This window comes from Heloderma suspectum, chromosome 7, assembly GCF_057233095.1.
Source record: "Heloderma suspectum isolate Gila_16-S chromosome 7, 16-S_ref, whole genome shotgun sequence".
In the NCBI taxonomy this organism is placed as follows: Eukaryota; Metazoa; Chordata; class Lepidosauria; order Squamata; family Helodermatidae; genus Heloderma; species Heloderma suspectum.
This window is the reverse complement of record NC_139464.1, coordinates 73808500-73833800: the sequence shown is the minus strand read 5'-3', so window position 1 is coordinate 73833800 and position 25301 is coordinate 73808500. Positions and strand designations below refer to the sequence as shown.

Here is a 25301-nt window from a genome sequence, read left to right as displayed (position 1 = left end):
CATACCTATAGTAAAAAAAAGACATTTGCCTAGTCATTTGTCTAGTCTTCAGGTGACGAGTGGGGAAAGCCTTTATATGAGCAAAGGAAACAGTTCTTTTTCTTTAAAGCTATCATGTGCCCCAAATGATGAAGTTGTGTATATCTGGGCAAGCAGACTAGTCAAGATTTTAGTGGGCTAATAATTTTATCTGCTTCTTTCAGTGCTCTAGCACATCATTTTCATACTTCATGCCACTTTGTAAAACCTGTATTTGAACTCATTTCTGCACCATTGCCTTTTCTTTCTTTTCCCTTTATTATGGTTGTCCCCAGATGATATGCTTTTTGGAGTAGGAGATTTCCAGTAAAGCACATCAACATTTATAGCAGGCCAGACTTGGGATTCAGCAAGTATACAAAATATATTTGTCTGTAGACTTAGATACATGTGTACTGAGGGCTAGTTGCTTGCCTCCTATTCTTGTCACTCTCTCCATGAACTCCTCCTGTTCTTCTCTTCTTTCCCTCCACTGCTAATTGTGAGCTTTGCCTTCTTCTTTGTCCTGGAGGAGAGATAGTGTCTGTCAGCTATGGTGCCCTGTCTGCCTCTCAGACATGTCTCTATCACCTTAAAAACAAATAATCGGTGTTTCCTGTTATTTGGTTCATATAGTTCTCTCTTTAAGGTTAGAAAACAGTGTTTAAGACAGAGAGAGCCTGCAAGTCAAAAGCCAGAATTGATGGAAGGGGTTGGTGGTCTAATAGTTGGCTATTAAATCTTTAGTTGAGAAATCAAGACAAGAACTGTGTGTACATCTACAGATAAACTACCAAGTTCCACTCCAGAAAGTTTTGGCAGAATGAATCCTTCAATTCTGGTGAAACCCCCAATAGGAATTGTGTCATTGGGAACAGATTGAGCAGTTCAGCTTGGGCATGCATAGACAGAACAACTGTATTGCTGCTCTCTCAGCACACCATGGGTCTTGTAGCAGATGAGGCAAAGCGTAGCATAGCCCCTGAGCCCCTATAGGCGTCACCTCAACAACTGAAGTGGGCAACAGTTTCACTGCCCCAGAGCATGAGGTTTCCTGGCCTCAACTATGTCCACCTCTCTTGTACTTCACTTAAAGAATTCACCAAAGGCTCCAAAATACACCAAAAGAAGCAAGTCCTTGGCCTGCTCCAGATGGTTTCTGCTGCTCCACCAGAAGCATGTTCTGACTTAAATCCAAGTTAGGGCATAACATGGTACCATTGACCAGGGTATCCTCCTGGACCGCCTGGAGGGGTTGAGCATTGGAGACATCGCATTACAGTGGTTCCAGTCCTTCCTCTCTGGCAGGTACCAGAGGGTAGCACTGGGAGAGGAGGTTTCGGACCCGTGGACACTCACTTGAGGGGTGCCACAGGGTTCCATCCTCTCCCTGATGCTATTTAACATCTATGTGAAGCCACTGGAGGCTATCATCAGGAGGTTTGGGGTGCAGTGTCATCAATATGCAGATGATATGCAGCCCTACCTCTCATTTAAATCCTCACCAAGGTTGGCCGTAGAATTCCTGTCCAAGTGTCTGGAGATGGTCAGTGGCTGGATGGGGAGGAATAAGCTGAAACTGAACCCTGACAAAACTCAGGTATTTTTGGTGGGAGACAAGAGCAGGTTGGGGGATGTTGACCTGGTGTTGAATGGGGTGTGGCTACCCTTGAAAGACAAGGGCCACAGCCTAGGGGTCATTTTAGACTCCCAGCTGTCCATGGAGGCTCAGGTGTCAGCTGTGAGCCAGGCAGCACTGTGACAACACCATATCATATGGTGGCTGCGCCCCTAACTTCCCGACCATCTGCTCCCATCGGTAGTACATGCTCTGGTCTCCTCTTGTCTAGACTACAGTAATGTGCTCTACGTAGGCTTACCCTTGATGGTTCATAAGCTGCAGCTGGTGCAGAACTTGGTGGCTTGCCTGATTAAAGGCAGCCGCTGGTGTGATCATATCACTCTGGTGCTGAAGGAGTTGCACTGGCTACCAGTTGTTTTCCAGGCCAAATTCAAGGTGTTGGCTTTGACCTTTAAAACCCTGTATGGTTCCTGCCTAGCCTATCTCAAGGAGTGCCTCCAGCAATACCAGACAGGCTGCTCAACAAGATCAACCTCGGATGGCCTTCTCCCTGTCCCATCAGCCAAGACAGCTAGGCTGGTGAGGACAAGGGAGAGGGCCTTCTTTGTGGTGGCCCCTACTCTGTGGAACTCCCTCCCTAGAGAACTCCACCATGCCGCCTCTTTAATGAACTTCCTCCATGCATTGAAAACTTGGTTGTTCAGTCAGGCATTTGGGGTGGGTTAGGGTATTTTTAGAATATGATGTTTTAATGCTTAATTTTACTGTTTTTGATTGTTGTATTGTTGTACATCGCCCAGAGTGGCTGAGTGACTGGCCAGATGGGCGATTAAGAAAATAAATAAATAAATAAATAACACTATCCTATGCTCTTTTTTGCTCTACAACTATGTTCTGATTTTCCCCTTAACTTAGGGACAAACTACATGTTCTACTAATCGTGTCAGTATAGTTGAGCCTGCTATTTTTTCTTTACTTTAATGTCAGCGTGGTCCTGATCTGGATTCAGACCATGATGCTTTGGGAGAGGAGAGTTTAAGCTTTCCCCCTACTCCTGTTTTTTTCTCTGAAAGACCACCCCCCTTCCCATAGTTTTTTTGTTGTTTAAAGTCTGTGTTGGAATCAGTGAAGACTGTTTCTTCTTCTTCTCCTTCTCCATCTTCTAATTTCCCCCTCCCTGTCCAGCCAGTATGTGTATGTGTGGAATTTTGGAGGGAAGAACAGGTTTAGGGGGGAGCTTAAACCTTCCTCCCCCGAAGCACCATTTACTTTCATTGATTTATGGTTACATGCGCTTACACAAAAGTTAAGAAAAATAGCAGGCTTAATTGCACTGACATAATTAGTAGAATGTGTAGTTTGGCCCCTCAACTGTCTTCCATGACCTCAGCAGATTTATGTTTGTGTGTGTGTTACTGGAAAGTTGCGAAGTATTGCCTAGTTAACAAGTGGAGACCTGAGGAGGACTAGCTGAAATGTGTGGTTCTGCTGCTATATACCTAGGATGTGGCCCTATTTCTGAATCTTTTGGTGCATTCTGAATTGCTTGAATTTGGGACAGGTACTGCTGTGGCTTAACCAAGGAATAGAGGCTGTGAAATAAAAGGCCTTAAAAGGTGCTTAGCCTGCTCCAGATGGGGAGGGGGTCAGAGTTGTTTATACTCTGGAGAGAAGGGGTGAAGCTCTTTCATGGCATCACTCAAGGGCAGCTTGACTGAGCTGGGATGCCAAAAGTACATGCAATAAGTGCACACATATCAAAGCTAGTGTGCTCAGCAGAAGTGTCACAAGCAGGGAGTCAATGGTGGGAGGCATGGTGGGAGGGGTGGACAGGCAAATGCATCTGCTGCTAGCTTGGAAGCCATTGCTGCTTGCCTAGGGGAGCAAGCAAGTGGCAAATTGCATGGCTGCCTTCTTTTATAACGAAGTATACAGGGCCTGCATCCCTCCATGAGAAAAGCAAGTAGCATTGCGCCTTACTAGAATCCAGTCAGAATCCTGCACTGAAGTCTACACTCAACTGAAATTTCTTGCTTAGTACATGTGCAAGTAATGCTAGTGATGACAAAATGCAAACAGATGTACAGGGTGTGATGTCTGCATGCTAGATGAAGATGGCAGTAGAGTAACTGTGGGCCTTTTTCATGTGTAGAAGCTATTATGGTGGGCTTGTCTCTTGCCACATTGAAACGTTGTGAGAAACCTTTCCCCAGGCTTCCCATTTTGGTGGGAGCTGATGGAGAGTTGGAAACCGCCTTAATATTTCCCGAACCATCCGTCTGGTCCAGTGCTCTGCAGGAGCTCTTTTGAAGTCCTGTTCATGTCACTGTTGGAGACAGCACCGCACCCAAATGGAGATGCATGCACAGGAGTGTTATGAAAGTGAACAGAGCAGCCCTTGATTCCATGTAACTCCATGTGCCCATGAGCGAGATGCTGCTGTCTTGAGTCCCATTTGTACAAAGGGATAGTATTGTGTTGTGATGCATGCAGCTTCAACCTGAAATCAGTGAGAGTTACTCCCAGGTAAGCATGCACAGGGTTGCAGCCTTGGGATAAGATCGTTTGGGAGTGGTGTTGTTTATATCGTCATCAGCAACTGTGGGTGTATATTGCCAACTGTGCCCTTTTTGCAGAAAAGTACCCCTACACTGGAAGAGTTTCTGCAGCAGTGGGCTCTTGTCAATTTTGTTAGTGAACATGGGTCTCCTGATAAAGTGCCATGAAAAATGAACAGACAGAAACAGGCACAATGAACCATTAGGTATATCAAGAGAGTAATCTCTGTTTTTCCATAACTGCAGAGTTTGAATTTATTCCGAGTATCTTGTTTATAGCAACATGAATTGCATAAGACCTCAGTGACTGCTTAGAAACTGTTTTAATGTCAACTGCAGGCACAGTCAGTTAACAATGAAAGTCCCAAACGCCTCACATTAACCTCAGTAGCAGGGCACATTATGGTCCAGAGTTTCTGTTCAAAGATCTAAAAAAGCTCTTCTCAACAAGTTCAGTTTTACTTTTTCAGTTCTCACTTTCTAAGAGTCCTTTTAAGCCAGAAAGAGCCAAAGGGCTTGTGTCCAGTGAGTCCTAGCAAGTTCACTAAAAAACCCAAGGGGAAATAAAGTCATCAACTTTGTACATTTTAATAAAAGTGTTAGAGGAATTTTAAAACTGCATCTAGTACAGTGAAAAGTCTAAGGAAAGTGGTAAGGACATATTGCTTTATTCCACCAGTAGACATTTTACTTCAAGTTGGAAATGTAACTTTGAGCTCTAAAATCTGGTTCTGATTTTTTAATTTTCATTATCATTGCATAATTCTTTTTTCAGAGTAGTCAGTGCTGGCAAGTTAAGCATGAAGAAAATTAGAACTTCTCCTCCCCACCAAAAAACAAAACAAAAGAGTAATGCTGCTGGTTGAATTGAATCCTTTGTGTTGCTATTCCTGACTTACCTGTTAACCTTTCAGGTCACTACATCCAGCCAATTGTTTTTGCAGTTTAGACAAAAATCACTCTTTATAAGGTCTCTGTTTCCCCACAATCTCTTTCTTATTTATCTAGCTAAAAATGCTGCTCTCGGTAACTGGCCAAGTATACGTTTCTGACCCTTTCTTATTACTTCCACCCAATAAAGGTCGTCATGCTGGGTACTACTCTGTAGGAACAGAATTCCAGGATTGCATGTATCTGAACCTCATTTTGGTCTAGGATTCAGCATACTTGGGCATTCTGAGAAATTAGCCCTCAGCACCCAGCAAGTGTTATGCAGCACGTAGATAGCAGAAAGTACAATGTGTGTTGCATTGAAGGTCTTATACTTTATATCAACACCATTCATTATCTTTTGGAATGTTGTTTTTGCCTTTGTTTTCCTGCTTCACTTGGCCTCCATCAAGCAACTGGAATGACAAAGTATCCCATCCGGGGATGCAGCTTGCCAAATGCTGCCTCTTGCCTCATGTGCAGCTCTATAAAGAGAGCTCGATTTGGATGTCAAGATGTCAGGCTGTATGGATGGTTCTGACTTCCTTGCCTTAAGGCAGATGGAACTCACTCTGGTGCTTAGTCTGACACAGCAGTGCCAATTCCTATCTAGCAGCAGCCGGAACATCCTGCCAGTGCTGGCTGAAAACTTCTGAGAGCCTTTGGGCAAGGCACCCTCTTCAGGTCTCCTCTGTCAGTGAGTCCACCTTCTCACCACCATTGTCACCAGCGGCTGTTGCTCCTCATCCTCCTTCTCATCATTATGACCACTTGCTTTCTTGGAAGGCAGAAAGCCGGTGAGTAAGTAGGCAGTAGCATCTACTGCTCCTCCACCACCACTGTCTGGACCAGAGCAAGGGGCAGGTGAACAAGCAGGTTGCAGTGCTGAAGAGGAGGAATGACTCCAGGGAGCTCTTGTCAGTGGGCCTCTGCTGGGATGTGGGCCCTTAGCAGGTCCCTGCCAGAGCCTTGATGCCAGCTCTGCAACTGCTCTGTTTTCCTGCTGTTTCTGCAGTCCCTGCTATGGATGGGATTGTGGTGGACTTCTTGGCTCCTTCCCCATGGATTCCAAAAGACCTAGAAAGAGCCAGACGTTGTTCCTACTTGAGTGCTGTGCTATGGAACAGACAGTCATGTTTAGCTTTCTTTTAGGGAAGTGTGAGAAATTTGTTCAGTTTATATTTTAATGCAGACTTCCCAAATTCGCACTTCCCCAACCTATGCAAGCACTGGGACAGTTACACAGCAATATTGTGATGCAGTTCCTGAATAAACAATGTGTGCAAAAATGCATATACTGTGGAAAAGTGTGCACAAAGCCGGTTTATTTTAGGGGGGGAAATTGCTTGCCAAAAATATATATATTTGAAAAGATTGTGTACAAAAGTGTGTGCATTTTGAGAAGTGCGTAGAAAAATATGTATATCTTGAGAAATGGACACAAAAATATATACAAATTTTTGTGCAGGCCTTCAAACAAGTCACAAATGTGCAAAACTAGGGAATAATGAACTTAACGTTGAAAAAAAAAAAAAGAAACCAAGAAATTGAGTTTGACAGATTTGGTCATCCCTGCTTTCTTTGTGTCTTCTTGGCCAAGAAGGCATGAAGAAAGTGGAGCAGCATATATATTATATATATATTATTTTTTATATATAAAATAATACTTTTGTCATGGTTTCCATTTATTTCCTACATGGAAGCCCTTCAAACTCTGTTCACATTGTAATCAAAGTTGTGTGTGCATGCGATATTGATATACAATAAAATCATTATGATTTGGCTACATAAAGTACATGTTTTGGTGGTTGGTCTTGTTGTTGGTTTTTATTGTTGGTTTTATTGCTATTTTATTGTGTTTAGGTTTTATTGTTTTTAATATTTTAACTATTTTAATGCATTTTGTTGCTGTAAGCCACATTGGGAGGGCTTCTGGGCAGCCAAGAAAGGTTTGCTAAGGAAAGTGGAAGACAAAAGGAAGAGGGGCCGACCAAGGGCAAGATGGATGGATGACATTCTGGAGGTGATGGACTCGAGCTTGGGGGAGCTGGGGGTGGCGACGGCTGAAAGGAAGCTCTGGCGTGGGCTGGTCCATGAAGTCACAAAGAGTCGGAAGCGACTGAATGAATAAACAACAACAAACTCAATAGTTAGTGAACTTCTCTTAGTCTATTTTACTCTTAATTGTTCTCACAAGCTTACCCATGATATACTAAGTACTGTGAACAGTGAATTTACTTTCCCCCTAATTAATTACATTGTTGTATTGTTTGGTGAGTTCTCCCCTTTCATTGCCTGTTTATTTCAAAATAGAATTCCATATAAATAAAGCAATGCAGCACTGATGGTCACTGGATGACTCCCTCTGTGCCTATAAAAAACTACATGAAGGGAGCTGGAGAGGAGGGTTGGAATGACAGAATTCAGGGGAACAATGGGAATAGGCCCTGATAATTATCTGCAAGGCTTTTAGTTCAGTGTTATAGATTCCTATAACCTGAAAACAAGCAGCATACCCAGGGGTGGGAGTGGGGAATGATTACAGAACTATTGCTGTTTGCAAGGAGTTTTCAAACACCAGATTGTCTGGAAAAAAACCTATTTTTTAAATTGACATCCCACCATTATATGGCAAGATATCACCCTTAAAAAGCCCTGATGGAGGCCATGGGAAGTAGACGTATTTTCCACACAACAAGCTTTCCCCATCATTTATCTGGATGACTCAGATACATATGCATGTTTTATTTATTACATTTGTATTCCATCCTTCTTTCAAGGAGCATGGAACAGGCAGTGTCCTTCACAGATCCAGGCTTACTTTAGAACAGATCCACAGTATTGCAGGTGGTTTCACACTATTTTATGGGTTGTCAGTATGTTCTCCTTATGCAAAGATAGAGTCAGGGCAGAATCCAGTGGGGTGCTTATGCCCCTGCCTATTCTGTTCTGTCCCACTGATTGCATTGTGCAAGCAGTCTCCACCACTTGCGCAATGGTGATTTATTTAGTGCTTCTGGGGCAACCCAAAACAAATGGAAATGCTCGTTTCTGGAAGGAGGCAGGTCAGCAGAACCTGGCTAAGGAGCTCTGCTGACCTGCCTCCTTCCAGAAATGAGTGTTTCTGTTCATTTCAGGGCTTCCCTTAAGAAGCACTAAATCTCCCTTGCATAAGCGGTGGGTCTTGCTTGTGCAATGGAATTGGCAGGACCCACTGATTGTGGAAGGGAATCAGCAGGGCAGAAAGGAATTGGTGGGGGCACAAGTGCCCAGTTGGATTCTGCCCCAATATCCTACTAAATAACTACATAATTATTTGACATCTTTTCTTGTCAAACTTCATACCAGTGATTTATGATGTCAGTACATGCATGTGCTTTTAAAACTTTCATAGCCAGCAGTAATGAACAGGTAAATAACTCAGTAGAGTCACAAATTTCAATAATATATATATCCCTTTATTAAAAGTAAAAACAAAGTGCCCATTTAAGACATATATATCTGGTACAACTCATTTCACATTATAATGAATGGACATGCTTTAGCTGATTCTAGTGGCTTTTAAGTTAACCTTCCATAATTTGGAAAATAAATAATGTAATGATGGGGAGTCATAAACTTATCTCCACTGTATTATCTTTAACAATGGAAGCTAACTGAAAGATTTGTGTAACTGGAAGATTTATGGGGATACTTAATTAGTATGATAGCATTGAACTAAACACTGTAGTGGAAACAAATTATTCTGTTTTATTTCTGGTGAAACAGCATGTACTTCTAGCTGTCCTTTGGTCTTATTGAAATGGTGTCAAGAGTCACAGTGAACAAATAACGGATGGTTTCCCTGTTGGTTCTGTTTGAGAAATCAGAAATTGCTATTTGAACCATTGGTTACAAGCACCAATTGCCAGTCAGAAAGTTACCTCAATATAGCTGGAGATTTTGTAATCATATTTATAATAGCCCAAGTGAGGAAAAATATTCATATGATTTGCGAGTTAATGATTTATTATGTGTCACAAAAGTAGCACAAATGTAAACTGAAAAATAATGTGCTAGAAACAATTGTTAAGCCTAATAAAGTATTTGTTTTACACAAATATACCCAATAATTGCATAGCCAAACTTAAGTGCTCACAGGATTGTTGATTTTTATATTGCTAACAGTGAGATAAGTGAGAAAGTCTGGATGCAGCCACATTCCTCAGCAGTTGACTACACTGTAATTTATAAGTAACATTTATGTTGCATTATCCATAACAAATATGCTGTACAGATATTTTATCTTTGTATCTTTCTAAAATGCTGTGTCTCTAAAGGCACAATGCTATGCATGCTGGCTGAGGAATGCTGGGAGTTGTAAGACTTTTTCTGTCTAAACATGTATAGGATTGCACCCTAAAACTAGGGATGTGCGAAAATGACTTACCTTTTGCAGATTATGTTGATGGGGGGGGCGTTCCGTCCCTCCCCCCAGAATCCTGGACGGGGGGGAGGCGATCCGTTCCTCCCCCCCGGAATCCTCGATGGCCGGCTGTGCTCCGCGGCAGCTCTGCGGAGCAGCCAGCCAGGCCCAGCCCAGCCCAGCCCAGAGCTGTCCGCAGCCGGATTTCTGGCCAAGGAGGGCTCTGGGGGGGGGGGGGAACTGCGTATGCAAATGGCGGCAGCTACGGCCGCTGCCATTTGCGTTCCTTATTTTTGGCCATCTTAATCTACGTAAATGTTTACGTAGACTATGACGGCGAAAATAAAGGGGAACGCAAATAGCGCAGCGGGCGCTATTTGCATCCCTTTTTGATTCCCCGTTTTAGCCTACGTAAATCTTTATGTAGGCTAAAACTGCGAATCAAAAAGGGACGCAAATAGCACCTGCTACGCTATTTGTGTTCCCCTTTATTTTCGCCATCATAGTCTACATAAATATTTACATAGACTAAGATGGCCAAAAATAAGGAACGCAAATGGCAGCGGCCATAGCCGCTGCCATTTGCATACGCGTGTTTTTTTTTAACCCACCCAGCCATGATAGGCTACGTAAAGCTTTATGTAGCCTATCACGTCGTGTGTGTTTTTTTTTTTAAACCCAGCCTTGATAGGCTACGTAAATCTTTACATAGCCTATCAGGTCTTTTTTTTTTTTTAACAAGACTGGAAATGGCAGCGGTGGCAGCCGATCGGAAGACCAGCCGCCGCCACTGCCACCCGGAAGATCCGCCCCAGGTAAGTCTCGTCCCGGGGGGGATCCGCGGGGGGGGCAGGCTGTTCTGCCACAGAGTTCGGGGGCCCGAATGCACTGGCATTCAGCCTCACCGAGATCCATGGCGGAATTCTCTGAATCCCTACCTAAAACACACATATATTCAATATACAGAAGTGATCTTGGGACCTAGGGCAGCTTCCAAGCCTGCGCTGTGATCCTGTTCAAGCTGTTGAGCAAGTGGGACCCATGGCTCATACAACAGAAAACGGCAGTTCAAAAAGAAGCCTGGAAACAATTGGAAACACTTGTTTCCAGCTCGGGACAAATCAGCAGAGCACCCTTCTTCAAGCTCCGCTGATCTGCCCCATTTCAGAAATGACAACTTCTTGTTTCCGGATTCTCCTAGAACCACTAGCTTCCTGTTCTGCTAATGGCGGGTTCTGCTAGCATGTGAGATGGATTGGATACAGCCCCTGCATTCTCAGTGTTGTTAAATGAGTGCATTTGAAATTACAATTTGTTCTACAGGTGAAGCTGAGGCCATAGAATTAAGCTAGGGATCCTATTCCTTTTTCTCCTTTCCACCTTTTCAATGAATTCCTTTCCATCTTTCTAATGGGCTGGTCCCTTTGTTCATCACAAATTTCCTGTAGTAGTTTTTGAGGGTATAATAATTGAATCTCATAAACCATTTTGAACGTAACATACAAAAAGCTTGAGCAGCAGGTATCTATTATTATTCTAATCATTGTCATCAATCAGGTCGGATGTCATTCTGCTCCATGTAAATGAACACAGCACAGTTTGTATCCTAGTTGATTTCCTGTCCTCATTTTCCCATCTCTGTTCCTTCTGCCAGCCACTTAGGAAGCGGTCTAAAACCTGACACTTGGCTCTTTCCAAATGGTGGCACTAGTCATTTCACTTGACTGTCAGCTGGGATGAATGAATGAACAAGTGAATGAGTACATTAATGAAGAAAATAAAGGGGAAACTTCTGAAAGGAGGAAGAAGAAAATAGGGAATGTAAAAAAGAGGAAAGAACATACAATGCCTGTAATGAACAAGGATATTGAGGACAAAGAGGGAGGGAAACTAAAATGGAGAGTAATTAAAGGAAAAGAAAATATAGCAAGATGGAATATTGTATGACATTCAGTTGGGAACGGCTCTAATAGAGTGTATTGAGGATCATAAGAAGAGAAAATCTTCTGTGACACTGCAAAGAATAGCATGTTTGCTTGGCATTTTTAGTCAATGGTTGACTTCATCAGATCCATGAGATGAGCTGCATCAGTTGTTGTTTTGCGTCTGCTGACTAAAAGATCCACTCTTGTGGAATTTAAGTAAAATGGTTGCATAAAAATGAATTATACTAAAAGTCCATCTAAACCAGAGCCATATTTTAAAGGAGGGGTCTCCAATGTGATGCCCATGGGCACCTGGGAATTTTTTTTTTCATTTTTTTTAATGTACGTACATGGATTTGTATGAAATACATACAGCCTTCTAGCAATTATACATAGGCTTCAACAAAAGAGGACCGAATATCCAGATAAGTACCCATTTGAAGGTGATGTCTATATGCGACCCATTCAAATATTGAAAGCGTTGTAAGATCTTCAGTCCACTGCATTATAGGAGATGAGTGTTTATCCTTCCAGTGTTGTAATATAAGTTTCTAGCTGTCAAAAGGGTGATGAGAATCCATTTACGCTGACCATTTCTTAATTTCCATGAAGCAGATAAATAATTTAAAAGAGCATGTACATCAGTGAATATTAAAGACTGTTCCAGTACAAAACGTTTCTGTGTAATAACCTCCCCACAAAAGGGAGCAACTGCTGGCTATTTCCAAAAAATATTTCAAAGAAGCATTACCTGTATTGCACCACTAGCTATTAGCTGAATTAGACAATCCCTTATTAAAGAGATGCTGCGGTGTTCAGTAGACCCGAAAAAAAATGTTTTGCTGAATAAGATGCAGCCTAAGATCCATTGATGCAACTGCTAGATGTCAAAGTGATGATTCACTAATTTGGCATTTTGGGGTGGTGCCCACAGCAGTTTCTCAAATTCCCAAATGTGCCCATGGGTCGACAAAGTTTGGGAACCCCTTTTTATAGTCCCCAGTACTGTGAGACCAAACATACTGTTCCAGATTCCAACTTCATGCGTACAAGCAAAACTTTTTGAATGCACAGTGGATATTCATGTTGACAATGAACCACTAGTCCTGTATAAAGTTCCATTTGCCCGTGGAACTTACTTCTAGGTAAGATCACACCATAGTGAGCTATCCTGTGCTCATTTATCTGGGAGAAATTTCAACAGAACTCAGTGAGAATTACTTCAGGGTAAAAATTATAGGTTTGAGTTGTAACATTAATGGGGTATATTATTCTTAGTTTTCTATAAATGATTTTAAAAAGTTCATTGTAGCATTTCTGGTAAAATAGGCTTATTTGAAATATTTGGTGTGTTGGGAAATTTCAACTATGATTCATATAATTGATGAGAATCCTACTCAAGGCACAGGCTGGAGCTCTTAAGTTTACTACGAAGAGACAAGTTATTGGCAGAAGGTGAAACCAAGATCTATTGTGGCCTCAAACCATTGCTTAATACTCAAGCAGTATTTCAGCAACACCACTGGCAATACAGCTGATAATCAATGGCCAAAGATTAAAGGGCTGCTTTTTAATCCTCTCATCCCTGTAATAGTTTACACTGTATGTTTTGCAAGAAAAAGTGAGCCAAGCAAATATTTGTATGAGAAGATGGAGGCTCTTGCCCCACCTAAAATCTTATCTAGTGATAAAACAGAGGAGAATTTATCAGTGTGTGCACAACTATATATGTCTGTAGAACACAGTTCTGTGTAAGATATGGGAGAGCTGCTGCAGTAGCTTTAGGGCTGATCAATGCAACACTTGGAACTCACCACCAATTTTGGATTTCCTCTTCAGAGCACATAGACATGGCAAAGCTATGTCAAAATCGGATATCCCACGAGCAGGATTCCAGATTCCTGTTGCATCATGCTCACCAGTTTGATAGGCTCTTTTCACAGTTCACAAGGGGTCGATAGTAGTGAGACTTGAGGAGAAAGAACAAGAGGAGAAAATGCTTTACGTACCCTAAATGTGGTCACTGTAGCATTTCTGTGAACAGTGAGGGAGCCTTCCTGTGTGGAGAGGCAGCCGCCTTGGAGGTGACTGCCTATCCAAGGCACGGTGGGAGGAGCATGGAGGCGATCACCTCCTTCGTGCTCCAGCCACCCTGCATTTGTGGCGAGACTGCCAATTTTTGCTGTCTAGCTGCAGGATATTGGAGGGCAGGGTGGAGAGGCCAGACAATGCATAGGAAACACAGGAAGCACTTAATCACTCCCCGCCTCTCCCTACCCCCGGGACTGCCCCCTTTTGCCCTGCTCCATGCTGCTCTTCCGAGCCTGGGGATGATCCGCACCACCTACAAGGTGGCAGGGGAGGGGGCAGGGAGGTGGTTCTCTGGGAACAAACCTCAGAATGCTGGTTCTGAGGTCAGTTCCTGGAAACCGACAAATCCTATGGTCACTGACTAGCGGCCATAGGATTGCACCCTAAGAGTTGTAGCAAGGTTGAAGTAGGAGAAAAGACCCTGACTTTTTTCCAGGGTTACTGTCACAGCAAGCCTTTTAACTGAATTTGTGCAAGAGTGATGGAAAGTGTGAGTTTCTTCTAAGTAAGGATTGTCATTATTCTTCAGATGTAAGCAGAAAGAACTATGTTGTCTGGAAGTCGCCAAGTGGGATTGTTGGTTTCTCAATTATACACACTGCTTCAGTGAATAACCTCAATTGTGTTACTTGACTCCTGCTCGGTTCATTAACCTTTTGTGGCTCTCCCCCCTTCCCCCCCTCGCAACAACCTATGGAGAAAGGAATTGTTTGTATTTGTTTTGCTAAAAGGGTGGACCTGAATTGTTGAGCTGAGTCCTGCTGAGGACGGAACTTCTTGTGTTTGGTTGAACTCCCACCACCAAGGGTGATTCCATTTTGCTCTTTTGACTCTGACAGGAGAGAATCCATCTATTTACTTCCTCACCTGCAACAATGTTTATTTTGATCCTGCTGTGGAGAGAAATGGACTGTCTACTTCCTTGGCTAGAAGGAAGCCCTTTCCAGAAGAGAAACGGGCTTCCTTCAGATACCTTTGCATCTTCCTCCCCACCTTTCTTTTGAGGATTAGTGTGCCCTTGTGTTAGGCAGTTTATATTTTATTGGAAGTAGAAAAGTGCTGAAAGTAGAAAGAGGGAGACATAAGACATGGTGATGTGCCTTGATAGCAGGAGAGGCATTTTGAAACTCATACGGTTCTATGTGACTCTGACTCAGTTCAGGCAAACAAAGCTAGCATAGTTTAGTGGTGAAGGGCTAGTTCAAGCATCATACTGCCCAACTGATGAACTGCGGTTTAACAATCAGATGGATCCTGGAGCCTGGCACATTTCTCTACTGCCCTCTCCTCCATGTAGTCTTTATCTCCCTAGTTAGTGTTAACATTCATTGTTATGCCTGAACTGGCATAACCAGGGCTACAGCCAACCATAGTAGCTTCTAAACGGGAGACTGAAACCAGGATTAGAAACTGGTTTTAATGTCTAGATTAGAGTCTAACTATGGTCAGAGGTATTTATGGTTATGCTGGTTTAGATGTATCACTGACCTATAATTGACACTAGCCAAAGGTGGGACAGGGCAGTTTGCACAGGCAAGGGGAGCTGTGAGGAGAAGGACCATACAAGCCCATGGACATTCCCAGTGACTATGGCCTGGTGATTGTTAGGGAGCATGACATCTGAAATGAGTCTAAACATCTTGCTGGGAAGCACCCAAAAATCTCATCTCAAGACACACTGTATTTATTTATTTGTTTATTGATTTACAATATTTATATACCACTCCACTTCAAAAGATTTCAGAGAGGTGAATAGCAAAGATAAAAATAATAAAACCCCGTGTTAAAACAATTAAAACTTTTTAAAAAAGAAACAAGTTCTGATAAGACCGAATGTAATAAACTGAGGCTGGTCACTCAAGGAAGGCTTCCCGAAATAACAATGTCCTTAGGAGAGGCTGGAAGCAACTAGGGATGGCGGAGAATTCCGCCACGGATTTCAGTGAGGCCGAATGCACTGTCATTTGGCCCCCCGAAACCCGTGGCGGAACGGCCTCCCTCCCCCGCCACCCCACGGAATCCCCCCGGAATGAAACTTACCTGCAGCGACGCCTGCGGCTGGTCTTTTGGCCAGCTGCTGCAGCCGCAAATGGCGGCCGCTGTAGCGGCTGCCATTTGTATCCTGCCAGGCTGCCGTGATAGGCTACGTAAGTATTTACGTAGCCTATCACGGCAAAGGCAGCCATGCAAATGGTGGCCACTATGCCATTTGCGTGGCTGCCTTTACCATGACAGGCTATGTAAATACTTACGTAGCCTATCACGAAAAGAGCAGCAGTGCAAATGGTGTAGCGGCTGCCATTTGTGTTCCTGTTCTTTGCCGTGATAGGCTACGTAAATACTTACATAGCTATCACGGCAGCCTGGCAGGACGCAAATGGCAGCCGCCATTTGCATCTGCAGCAGCCTGGCCGCAGCTGGAACTCCGGCTGCGGACGGCCCTGGCTGGCAGCTCTGCGGAGCTGCAGTGGAGCAGAGCCGGCCAGGGAGGATTCCAGGGGGAAGGACGGAGCGCCTCCCCCCCACCGCGAATCACACCTGCAAAAAGGTAAGTGACTTTCATACATCCCTAGAAGCAACACAACATTGGTGCCTGCCTGACCTCTAAAGGCATGGAGTCCCTCAGGAAGAGGGCCACCACACTGAAGGCTCTTTTGCTGGTGGATTCCAACTGGGCCATGGGTCCATGTGGAACCACAAGGAACATGCGTTCTGATTACCTCAGTGACTGAGCAGGTTGGTAAGGAAGAAAGTGGTCACTCATAATACAAAAATATTGTAGTATTGCACAAAAGAATCTGGATATAACAGACACCAAGTCATCCAGTTTTGCATGAAGAGTCCCCAACCACTGTCTAAACATACTCTTGACTTCATCTCTTTTCACATTTCTGGCTACTCACTTTTTCAGGGTTGACTGATCCAAATGTTCAATGAATTTAAATTAGGGATGTCAGAGAATTCCACCATGGATCTTGGTGAGGCCAAATGCCAGTGCATTCGGCCCCCAAAAATCCATGGCGGAACGAAGCCCCCGTCCCCCCACCCCACGAAAGGCGCGCGAAATGGAGCACTTACCTGCAGCCGTCCACGCTGACTTGCAAATGGTGGCCGCCCTGTGGCCACCATTCACTTCATCATAGCCGTGATAGGCTACTTAAGTATTTACGTAGCCTATCATGGCAAGCCCCCACAAAAAACCATGTACACAAATGGCAGCTGCTACGGTGGCTGCCATTTGCATTCCCTATTTTTCGCCGTTTTAGCCTACATAAATATTTACATAGGCTATTACGGCAAAAAAAAGGGGAATGCAAATAGCATAGTGGGCGCCATTTGCATTCCTTTTTCCCCTGCCGTTTTAGCCTACGTAAATATTTACGTACGCTATTATGGCGGGAAATAAAGGGAACACAAATAGCGCCCACTACGCTATTTGCGTTCCCCTTTTTTTGCCGTAATAGCCTATGTAAATATTTACGTAGGCTAAAACGGCGAAAAATAGGGAATGCAAATGGCGGCCTCCATAGCCGCTGCCATTTGCGTATGTGGTTTTGTGTTTTTTTTTTTGGCTTGCCGTGATAGGCTACGTAAATACTTACGTAGCCTATCACAGCAGCTTCGCTGGACAGAAATGGCGGCCGCCATTTGCATCCGCAGCAGCCCGTCGGCAGCCAAAACTCTGGCTGCAGATGGCCCTGGCTGGCGGCTCTGTGGAGCCGCTGTGGAGCGGAACCGGCCCAGGGGGATTCCGGTGGGAGGGACGGAGCGCCTCCCCCCCACCGTGAATCCAAGCTGTGAAAAGGTAAGTGACTTTCCTATATCCCTAATTTAAATGAATCCGCTAACTGATATATTAGGGCTGCAATCCTAAACACACTTACTCAGAGTAAGCGCCATTAAACACAATGGGATTTTTACTGCTAAGCCAACATGCATAGGATTGCACTGGTAATCTGCGTACATTTTCATCTGAATAAAAAACAGTTCTGAAGAAAAAAAACATGATTTGTGTTTTTAGATGATGCATGAATATGTTGCATTAGGCACTATCTTAGGAGAAGAGATCACTGATATGTGCCAGAAAAGGGGGATGCTTCTTTTAAAATGGTGCCTGCTGCATATGGTTTTTGTAATTTGCAAAATTAATTGACATGGTGTTTTGTTTTTAAATCCACTGCTTTATTAATTGGTGGTACCTTTTTGGATTGATCAAGAGGTTTTTGATGAATTAATTTTACCAATTAATTGATTAAAGATTACAACCCTAGTTTTCTGAAGACCAGTGGCGTGGAGCTATTGTGAGTCACATTCAGTGGCTGGTTCTACTGAACATCAGCTATTTGGGAACACCATTATAAAGTCATGCCCCAAATCCCAGCAAGCCTCAATGTCTAGAAGAGATTCTTTCTGAGCAAAATATCTTAATCATATTCCAAGGCCTCTGCTTCCTGTTTGTCAGTCTCCTGCCTGTGAGTAAATTCTGGGAATTTTCACCATAGTGTGTATGGGGATGTTTATCATTGCTTGCTTGTAACTACCTTCTTCCTGGGTATTGCTCGCCAAATAAAACATCAGCCAGGACATAGATGATGTCTGGCGAATATGGTGCCTTTCCGTGGGTGGTGCAGGTTGTCATGACATCCAACTAGAAAACCTTTCCCAACCTGCTGCCCTCCAAATGTTTCAGACTATAATTCCCAGAAGTCTTGACCATTGGCTGGTGCTGATAGGAGTTGAAGTCAAAATCATTTGGTGGGCACCAGGTTGTGAAAGGCTGAACTAGGGTCTGAGCAGCTGATTCTGACACCTTACCTCTCAAAATACTCAGCCCTTTGTGTCGCAGACCTGTGGCCTCATCCCTGACAGCATAATGGAATGTTGACTGGCTTGCAGTTCCTTGGTTTGTAATACTTTGAGGGAGATTTTAGTAGCCTGTTAAAGAAGCTACAGAGGACCTGTTATGTGGCACGTTGTACTGACATGTCATGGCTTGCCATCTTGTGTGTTTATTTCACCTGAAGTGACTCCTGAAACAAGTCCTGGACTGGTAAATTCAGGGACATTGTGCTAGAATAAGACCCCTAATATATAACTCATTTATGATGAAGTGAAGGTTAAGTACCTAGATTAAGGAATGTCTCCTTTATATAAGTAGAGAAGCCCATTGAACTGTGACTTTGTGTAGTTATTGACATGGTTACCTTATATCGTTCTTTCTACCTCTGATAACTCTGTGCTTTTATAATAATTACCATTATACTGGATGTTCCAAAGAGATTCACTTTATGTTCACATATCACTAGAAAGTAAGATATTCTCTATCTTTTAAGTGTTAACCTTTGTCCTGCTTAACACACTCAAGCATGTTGTTATTAAACACTCTGACGCCCCTGTCAGGTCTTATTACCCAGTTCTGGCACCACAGTTGTTATCTAAGCTAATAGATCTTCAGCTGTTTGTATTAGAGCTGTGTAAATAATTCATTAAAAAGTTCTTTGTTCAATGAAGTTTCTCTCTCTTCTTTAGAAATGATGTGAACCAGATAGTTTTAACGTCTCTCAATCACAACACTCCTCTAGCTTCTATTGCGCTATCCCCCACTTAGGGCTTGTAGGCCTCTGCTCCACATTCTACCAAATTCAGGGGAAAGATTTCCATGGAATGTCCACACTTGAATCTGAATTCTGCCAGCTTTAGGAGTCTTACTGGCATTCAGTTGGACTGGGCCTAATTGGATCTTTGACATCACATCCAGGAACCAGTGGAAATTGGTGCTAATAATAATAACAATAATAACACCAGCAGCAGCAACAACAACAACAACAACAACAATAATAATAGAAGAAGAAGCAGCAGCAGCTTTTCCAATACAATTTCTGAAAGCAGTGGTACATAGCCTTCACCAGAGCCTAGAGTCTTTTGCAAAGGCTGCAGCTTTCATGACATGAATGGATCAGGTTTTTTCTCCTGCCTTCACCAGCCCCACAGATAGCTAGAGGGAGAGAGATAGCGGGAAGAGTCTGATACACAACAATTAAGGCTGTAATAATTTCAGAAGCTATGATTATGCACTCACAGACCCTCAACGGTAATTCTCATTGTCCAGTCTAACCCTGAATGTACAAGCTGGGCAGTATAAAATGCTCTTCCTATTAGAGTGGTGCTGCCAGAGGAGGCTAGTGGCTCCAGTGTCAGTGGGGTAGTGAATCCTCTCCCGGTTTCATTCAGAACCAGTCAGAACTCTAAAGGAGCTAGCCGCTTTAGAGTTCCGACTGGTTCTGACTGAAACCTGGAGTGGATTCACCACCCCACTGACACTGGAGCCACCAGCCTCCACTGGGTGCTGCATGATCCTGAATGTGAAGCAGGCAGGGTCTCAGTCAAGCTACAGCCAGTGTGGTATGCTTGGGGTTCTCCCTACTTTCCCTGTTGCCAGATGATTCAGATGGGTTATCAGGGAACATCCAGTCTGCATGGTGCCTCTAAGCCAATAATGCCAGTGAGTAATGAGATTTTACAAGACTTGGCCTGTCAGGAATTTAGCCAAAGTAGGAGGTAGAAAGTTGTAATACCTGTGCCAGTCCTGGCCTGTTAACTCACTTTCCTTTTCAGTATGGGAACTTGCACTTTGAATCTATCTCTGCACAAACAGTTGCAAGTAAGTGGAGATGGCCCACAATGTTTTGCTGTGTGAGGCAGAGCCACAAATGCACCCACCCCACCCTTGTCAAGGTGCATAGTATCCTAGGCTGGCCAAGTTATTTTAGCTCCTGAGGCAGAGAATCCCACAAGCACCTCTCCCCATCCCTGGTAGTAACAGTACAATAATAATACATTAAGGGAGCAATCCTATGGCCGCTAGACAGCGGCTAGACGGCCATAGGATATGTTGTTTTCTGGAACAGTTCCTGGAGAACTGACCTCCCCCCACTAATGCGCTGCCTCGGAGGCAGCATGGAACAGCCCTGTCATCCACGCTCACAAGAGGAGCATGGAGCGGCCAGAAAGGGGCACGGCTGGGGGCGTTCCAGGGCGGGGACAGCATACCTACCTGTACGACACATCCTATGTTCATACAGCAGCCCTTGCTCCGTCCTCCCATGGCTAGACAGCCACAATCAGCTGTCTAGCTGACAAAGCAGGGCAGGAGAAGTGTGGAGGGAATGATCCCCTCTGTGCTTCTCCTGCCCTGCTTTGGATAGGTGGTCGCCTCTGAGTTCGGAGGCAGCTGCCTATTTAGGTAGGATTGCTCCCTAAATAAATATTTCCTAACCTTCCATGGCATTCAAAATCATCTGCCTGAGACAGTCACCTCACTCTGCCTGGTGGTAGGGCCAGCCCTGCAAGTCAACTAACCTCACAAATTGTAACTATTTTTTTTAAAAAATAGAATGTCTTCTCTAACATATGTGGTAGGGAAAATAAGAGGAACATTCAGTAATGGTTTTTGATTAAAGGTCAAAATCAGTGGGTAGGGTGCACTTGTTCAATTTACTTGTGGTAAATTGCCGCTAGTTACATTACACAAGCATTGGTTTACAGTAGCGGAAAGTCTTTAGAGCTAGCACTGGGACAATGTTGGATACTACTCTGTAGTTTAAATTGAATTCAGAAACAAATTGGTAGCAAATCAAGATGGCATATAGTGCTGCCCCCAATTAACGACCCAGTGGCTGCATTATGAACCAGCTGAAGCTTCCAAATGGTCTCCAAAGAGTGCATTTCAGTAGTCAGCTCTATTTATAGACTGTTTTTCAGTCATCACAATGGCTTCCAAGGAAGTTTTCAGTAAAAACAAGATAACATCATTCAAGTCCATGGTGTCCAAATGAAGGATGGTGGAGTTCCGTGCAAGGTTTCTGTTTTCAGGCACAAGTAGCTGTGGCAAATGAAAAAGACAGCACAAGTTGTTGAACTCTGAACTAGCATAAGCAATAATCTACTTCCTATTTATGACAGATGAGGAAGTGATCTATCATTCTTGCTGGGTGGCCTGTGCTTCACACCAGATAGGTTGTTGACTAGAAAGTTTAAAAAGTTTTATTCATTGGGGTTGTACACTTATTTTTGGCAATAACTGATGGTAAAATTCTCAGTGTACTTCATTTCTCCTATAAAGACAGTGCCTGAAGGTATAAGAGAGACAGCCCAATCCTATCTTCTGGCAAATCCAAAGTGGCAAATTCTGTATGGGGAAGTACGTTAGAGTTGGACTGTTCCATCCCATTTGCCTTCACATGCAACCAGAAATGCCCAGCAACTCCTCCTTGGTGCAAGATGAAACGTGTTAGGAGTTGTAGAGACCTTGTGTGGGCCTTAGGGTTGGCTGCAAGGGGCTAGCAGTGACCCTGACCCTTCTCTACCTGCTGAAGCAAGTAGTGCAGTATTTGCATCCTATGGAATGGCTTTCCCAGTGCTGGAGCAAGAGTGCAGTCTGATGCTGCTTCCATGCTGGTTTCCCTGGGCCACTGTGTAGCACATGGCACAGAGCAAGGGACTGGGGTATTGCAGAGTATTTCCATTGTTCCCCAGGTTCAAGGCAGATGGATTTCCCTTAGGTGGACATTGTCACTGCCTTCTGCTTCCCAGTGCATAGAATGACACAAGAATGCTAGAATTCAACAATGGTAGAATGACTCGATGAACCCTTTAATGGAAAGTTCATTTGTACAAAATGCATATTGATATTTTACTCTTGGTAAGACTCGTGTCTTATCCTACTAACTTCCAACAGTCTAGGGAGAACACAATGAGACTAGTTTTCTTATCAAGTCTGACCAAAAGAGCTCTTAAATTCTCAAGTAAAAATGCTACCTTGCCTGAGACCTTGCAGCCCTGGAGGATGTAATATAAGGAAATTTAAAAAAAAAAATCATTTTATTTCTGTGCATAGCTAAGGTTATAAAAAATTGTTTTCCATGTCATTTCCACATGCAGTTTCATTGCTTTCTGCACCAAAGATTATTCTAAAAGGCTGAATCGCTCTTTGTGTAAGCATGCTGAACAAAATAGTATTTGTTTTTTGGTGTTTTTTTTTTTTTTTAAGAAAATGGATAGAATTGAAAATACCAGTCTTCTAATAAAGGCAGCAGTTCTTTTGCTTTATTTCTTTATTTTAAAAATCAGTGCTTTCATAAATGATCACTACCTCTTCCAAGCAGCATTTAAATATTTAAAAAGAATATTTTGAAATAACTTTCTGCACCTAAGTAATCTGAGATTCTGTTTCAGTCTGCAATTGGTTATCTAAAATAAACAATTAAACAGCATACTTTTTTTTTTTTATCACCGACCAATCAGGATTACAACAGGGCTTTAAATGCTCAAACTGTAACATCTCTATGCCAGGACAGTTAATTATTGTCTTTGGACAGAGGTCTTCTGCCAGGTAATTCACCACGTTTTCTTCCCATTTTACTTAAAGATAACAGACAATGTTGGACATTCATGTAAATGGACATGAATAACTCAACCTAAAACAGCAATGAAATGTGTATTGGATGCTCTGTAATATTAACATGATTATTTAATTGCATGTATTGCGTATGCACTATGTCTTTTAAGATATATGTTCAGGCACTTTCAGCCATAGCCCCTTTAAACCAGATTTAATCCTATTTAGTTCCATTCTCTTCAACATACCTCAGTTTAAATCCAGTGCAATGATTCTACTGTTGTTACAGATTATGATAGAAGGATGCATATGAACAATTTTAAGTACAAGTGAAAGGTCTTATTAAGCATGCAACAGATTCCCCTTCAAGTTTTGTTATTGTTAAAAAATAGTTTTTAGGCTGTGTTTGTGAACTGGCTTTATTTTCAAATTAGGCAAAATATTTATTGCATCTTGAAACTGACAGTGTTTGCCTGATTGATCAATTAAGCAAAACCTCTGCCTAAATTACAAAACCCAGCAATTTTCACAAAAGCTAATCGCTTTTGCAGAAAAAAATCATAAATTAATCAACCTCTCCCTGTTTCATCAAATTGGCAATACCTTTGAGTAATTAATGAAGCGCTACCTGCTACAGTGATGAAACGTCTGCGTAATTAACAAAGGGGTTGGGTTATTTTGCAGAGCTGACAAATGAATTGCCAAATGCATGAGCTAGGGGATTTGCTTAATTCCTTATTCCTGAAATTAGGCTGAACTTTTCCTTAGTTCATGACTTAAGGCATTGTTGGTTTCTTCCTGAATTAGTCAGGGACTTCATTTAAATAGTGCAACTGAGGATCACCTAGATGTATTTTGAATTTTATGTAGTAGGCAGAAGAGCTGTTTAATTACTACTGGTACTACTATTTAACATTTATTTAGGACAATATTATCCTGCGCATTGTTCCAAATTACACAAGACATAGACTATTTCATAAATAAAGAAGTGTTTTGATTATTTTACAAATAAAACAGTTTCACAGACTTAAGCTGCAGTTCTATACTCACTTACCTGAGAGTAACCCCGATTGGGTTCAATGGGATTTACTTCTAAGTAGACACATATAAGATTATACTGTTAATGTGTGTGCATGTGCATAGCAATAGCAACCATTTGTCTGGGTCATCATCCATTCAGCTGCCCTGAATTTGCAGCTAGCTGCTAAGCTGATTTCGGCTGTCTAGCTGCAGGAAGGCGGAGTGGGGGAAGTGGCTGCCGGATGACACTTCGGATGTGTCGTACTGGCATTTCCACCTTCCCCGCCCTGGAATGCGCCCTGGAACACCCCGTTTTTGCCGCTCTGTGCTCCTCTTCTGAGCATGGAGTGCAGGGCCATTCCAAGCTGCCTGCGAGGCAGTGCAGGAGGGGGGAAGATTGGTTCTCTGGGAACTGACCTCGGAAAACAGGCTGCGAGGTCGGTTCCTGGAAACCGATGTATCCTATGGCTGTCTAGCTGCTGACTAGAGCCATAGGATTGCTCCCTCCATTGATTCAGCTTGGATGGAGAGGAGAAAATGTGACTGGGGAGGGTAATAAAAGACAGGTGAGGATCACAAGACAAAATTTATGCAAGGCTTGGCCATCATGGTGAGCACAAAAAAAAATATAACGTAACGAAATCAGGAGTGTGGATGAGCAGCAGTAAAAGCACGTGAAAAGGAAAATTGCTGGATGAACTTGAAACAGTATCCAAGAAAGATGTTTAATGGTTTCACAGAGAAGGGAGAGACTCTTAATGCAGGACACCCGAAATGAATAACCTTTTATGAAAAGTTTTAGGAAACTTTTTTGAAAAGGCATTGACTTTTTAAGTCGTTACATCTTAAGGTGGGACCATCACTATCTCTACAATCCAGAGAGCCGTGTGTGCTTGTGAGTATGCAGAGAATAATTAGAAAATATTGCTCTTAGGTTGTAAAAGTATTTTGGAAGTTGCTTTCATTTGGAGCAACACCATTTCATATCACCGACAGGCCTGCACAAGATTTGATGTCCAAACTATAAGCCTCCATTACGGCCTGCTTGTGAACAGCCTCTGCAGGTGCTGCAGAACAGAGATTGGCCAGAAACCTGCCATGTTTTAGTGTATGACTGCCATACCACATACAGGCTGGGAATTACATGCTATGTAGGCCTGGATCAGAATCTTAATGTTTAGTCATGACTGTCCCATTTGACAAAAAACAGTAGAACTGTTGGTGGTATCGAACCATGCACTAGCACTAGGGCTAATAATGTTGCACTAGTGCAAATCAGTGTTTGGGCAATGTAACCAGTACTTGCTAGGGCAATGGGAAAAAGAGGCAATTGCTGAACTTTGGTGGAGGTGCTGAAGTTTGGCAGCAAATAGCT

General features: G+C 43.0%; 1 protein-coding gene across 2 annotated transcripts in view; it reads left to right on the top strand.

Annotated features, from left to right (window-relative positions):
* SLC16A7 (solute carrier family 16 member 7) overlaps positions 1-25301 on the top strand; it is a 149691-nt gene that overhangs the window by 7349 nt on the left and 117041 nt on the right. The window contains exon 1 of one of the 2 annotated variants that reach the window (XM_084810616.1): positions 5575-5885. The exons of the other annotated variant lie outside the window; for it this stretch is intronic. The gene's annotated coding sequence lies outside the window, so the exon portion shown is untranslated. Of the gene's footprint in view, positions 1-5574; positions 5886-25301 lie in introns of those variants that run through there. 2 annotated transcript variants of the gene reach the window in all.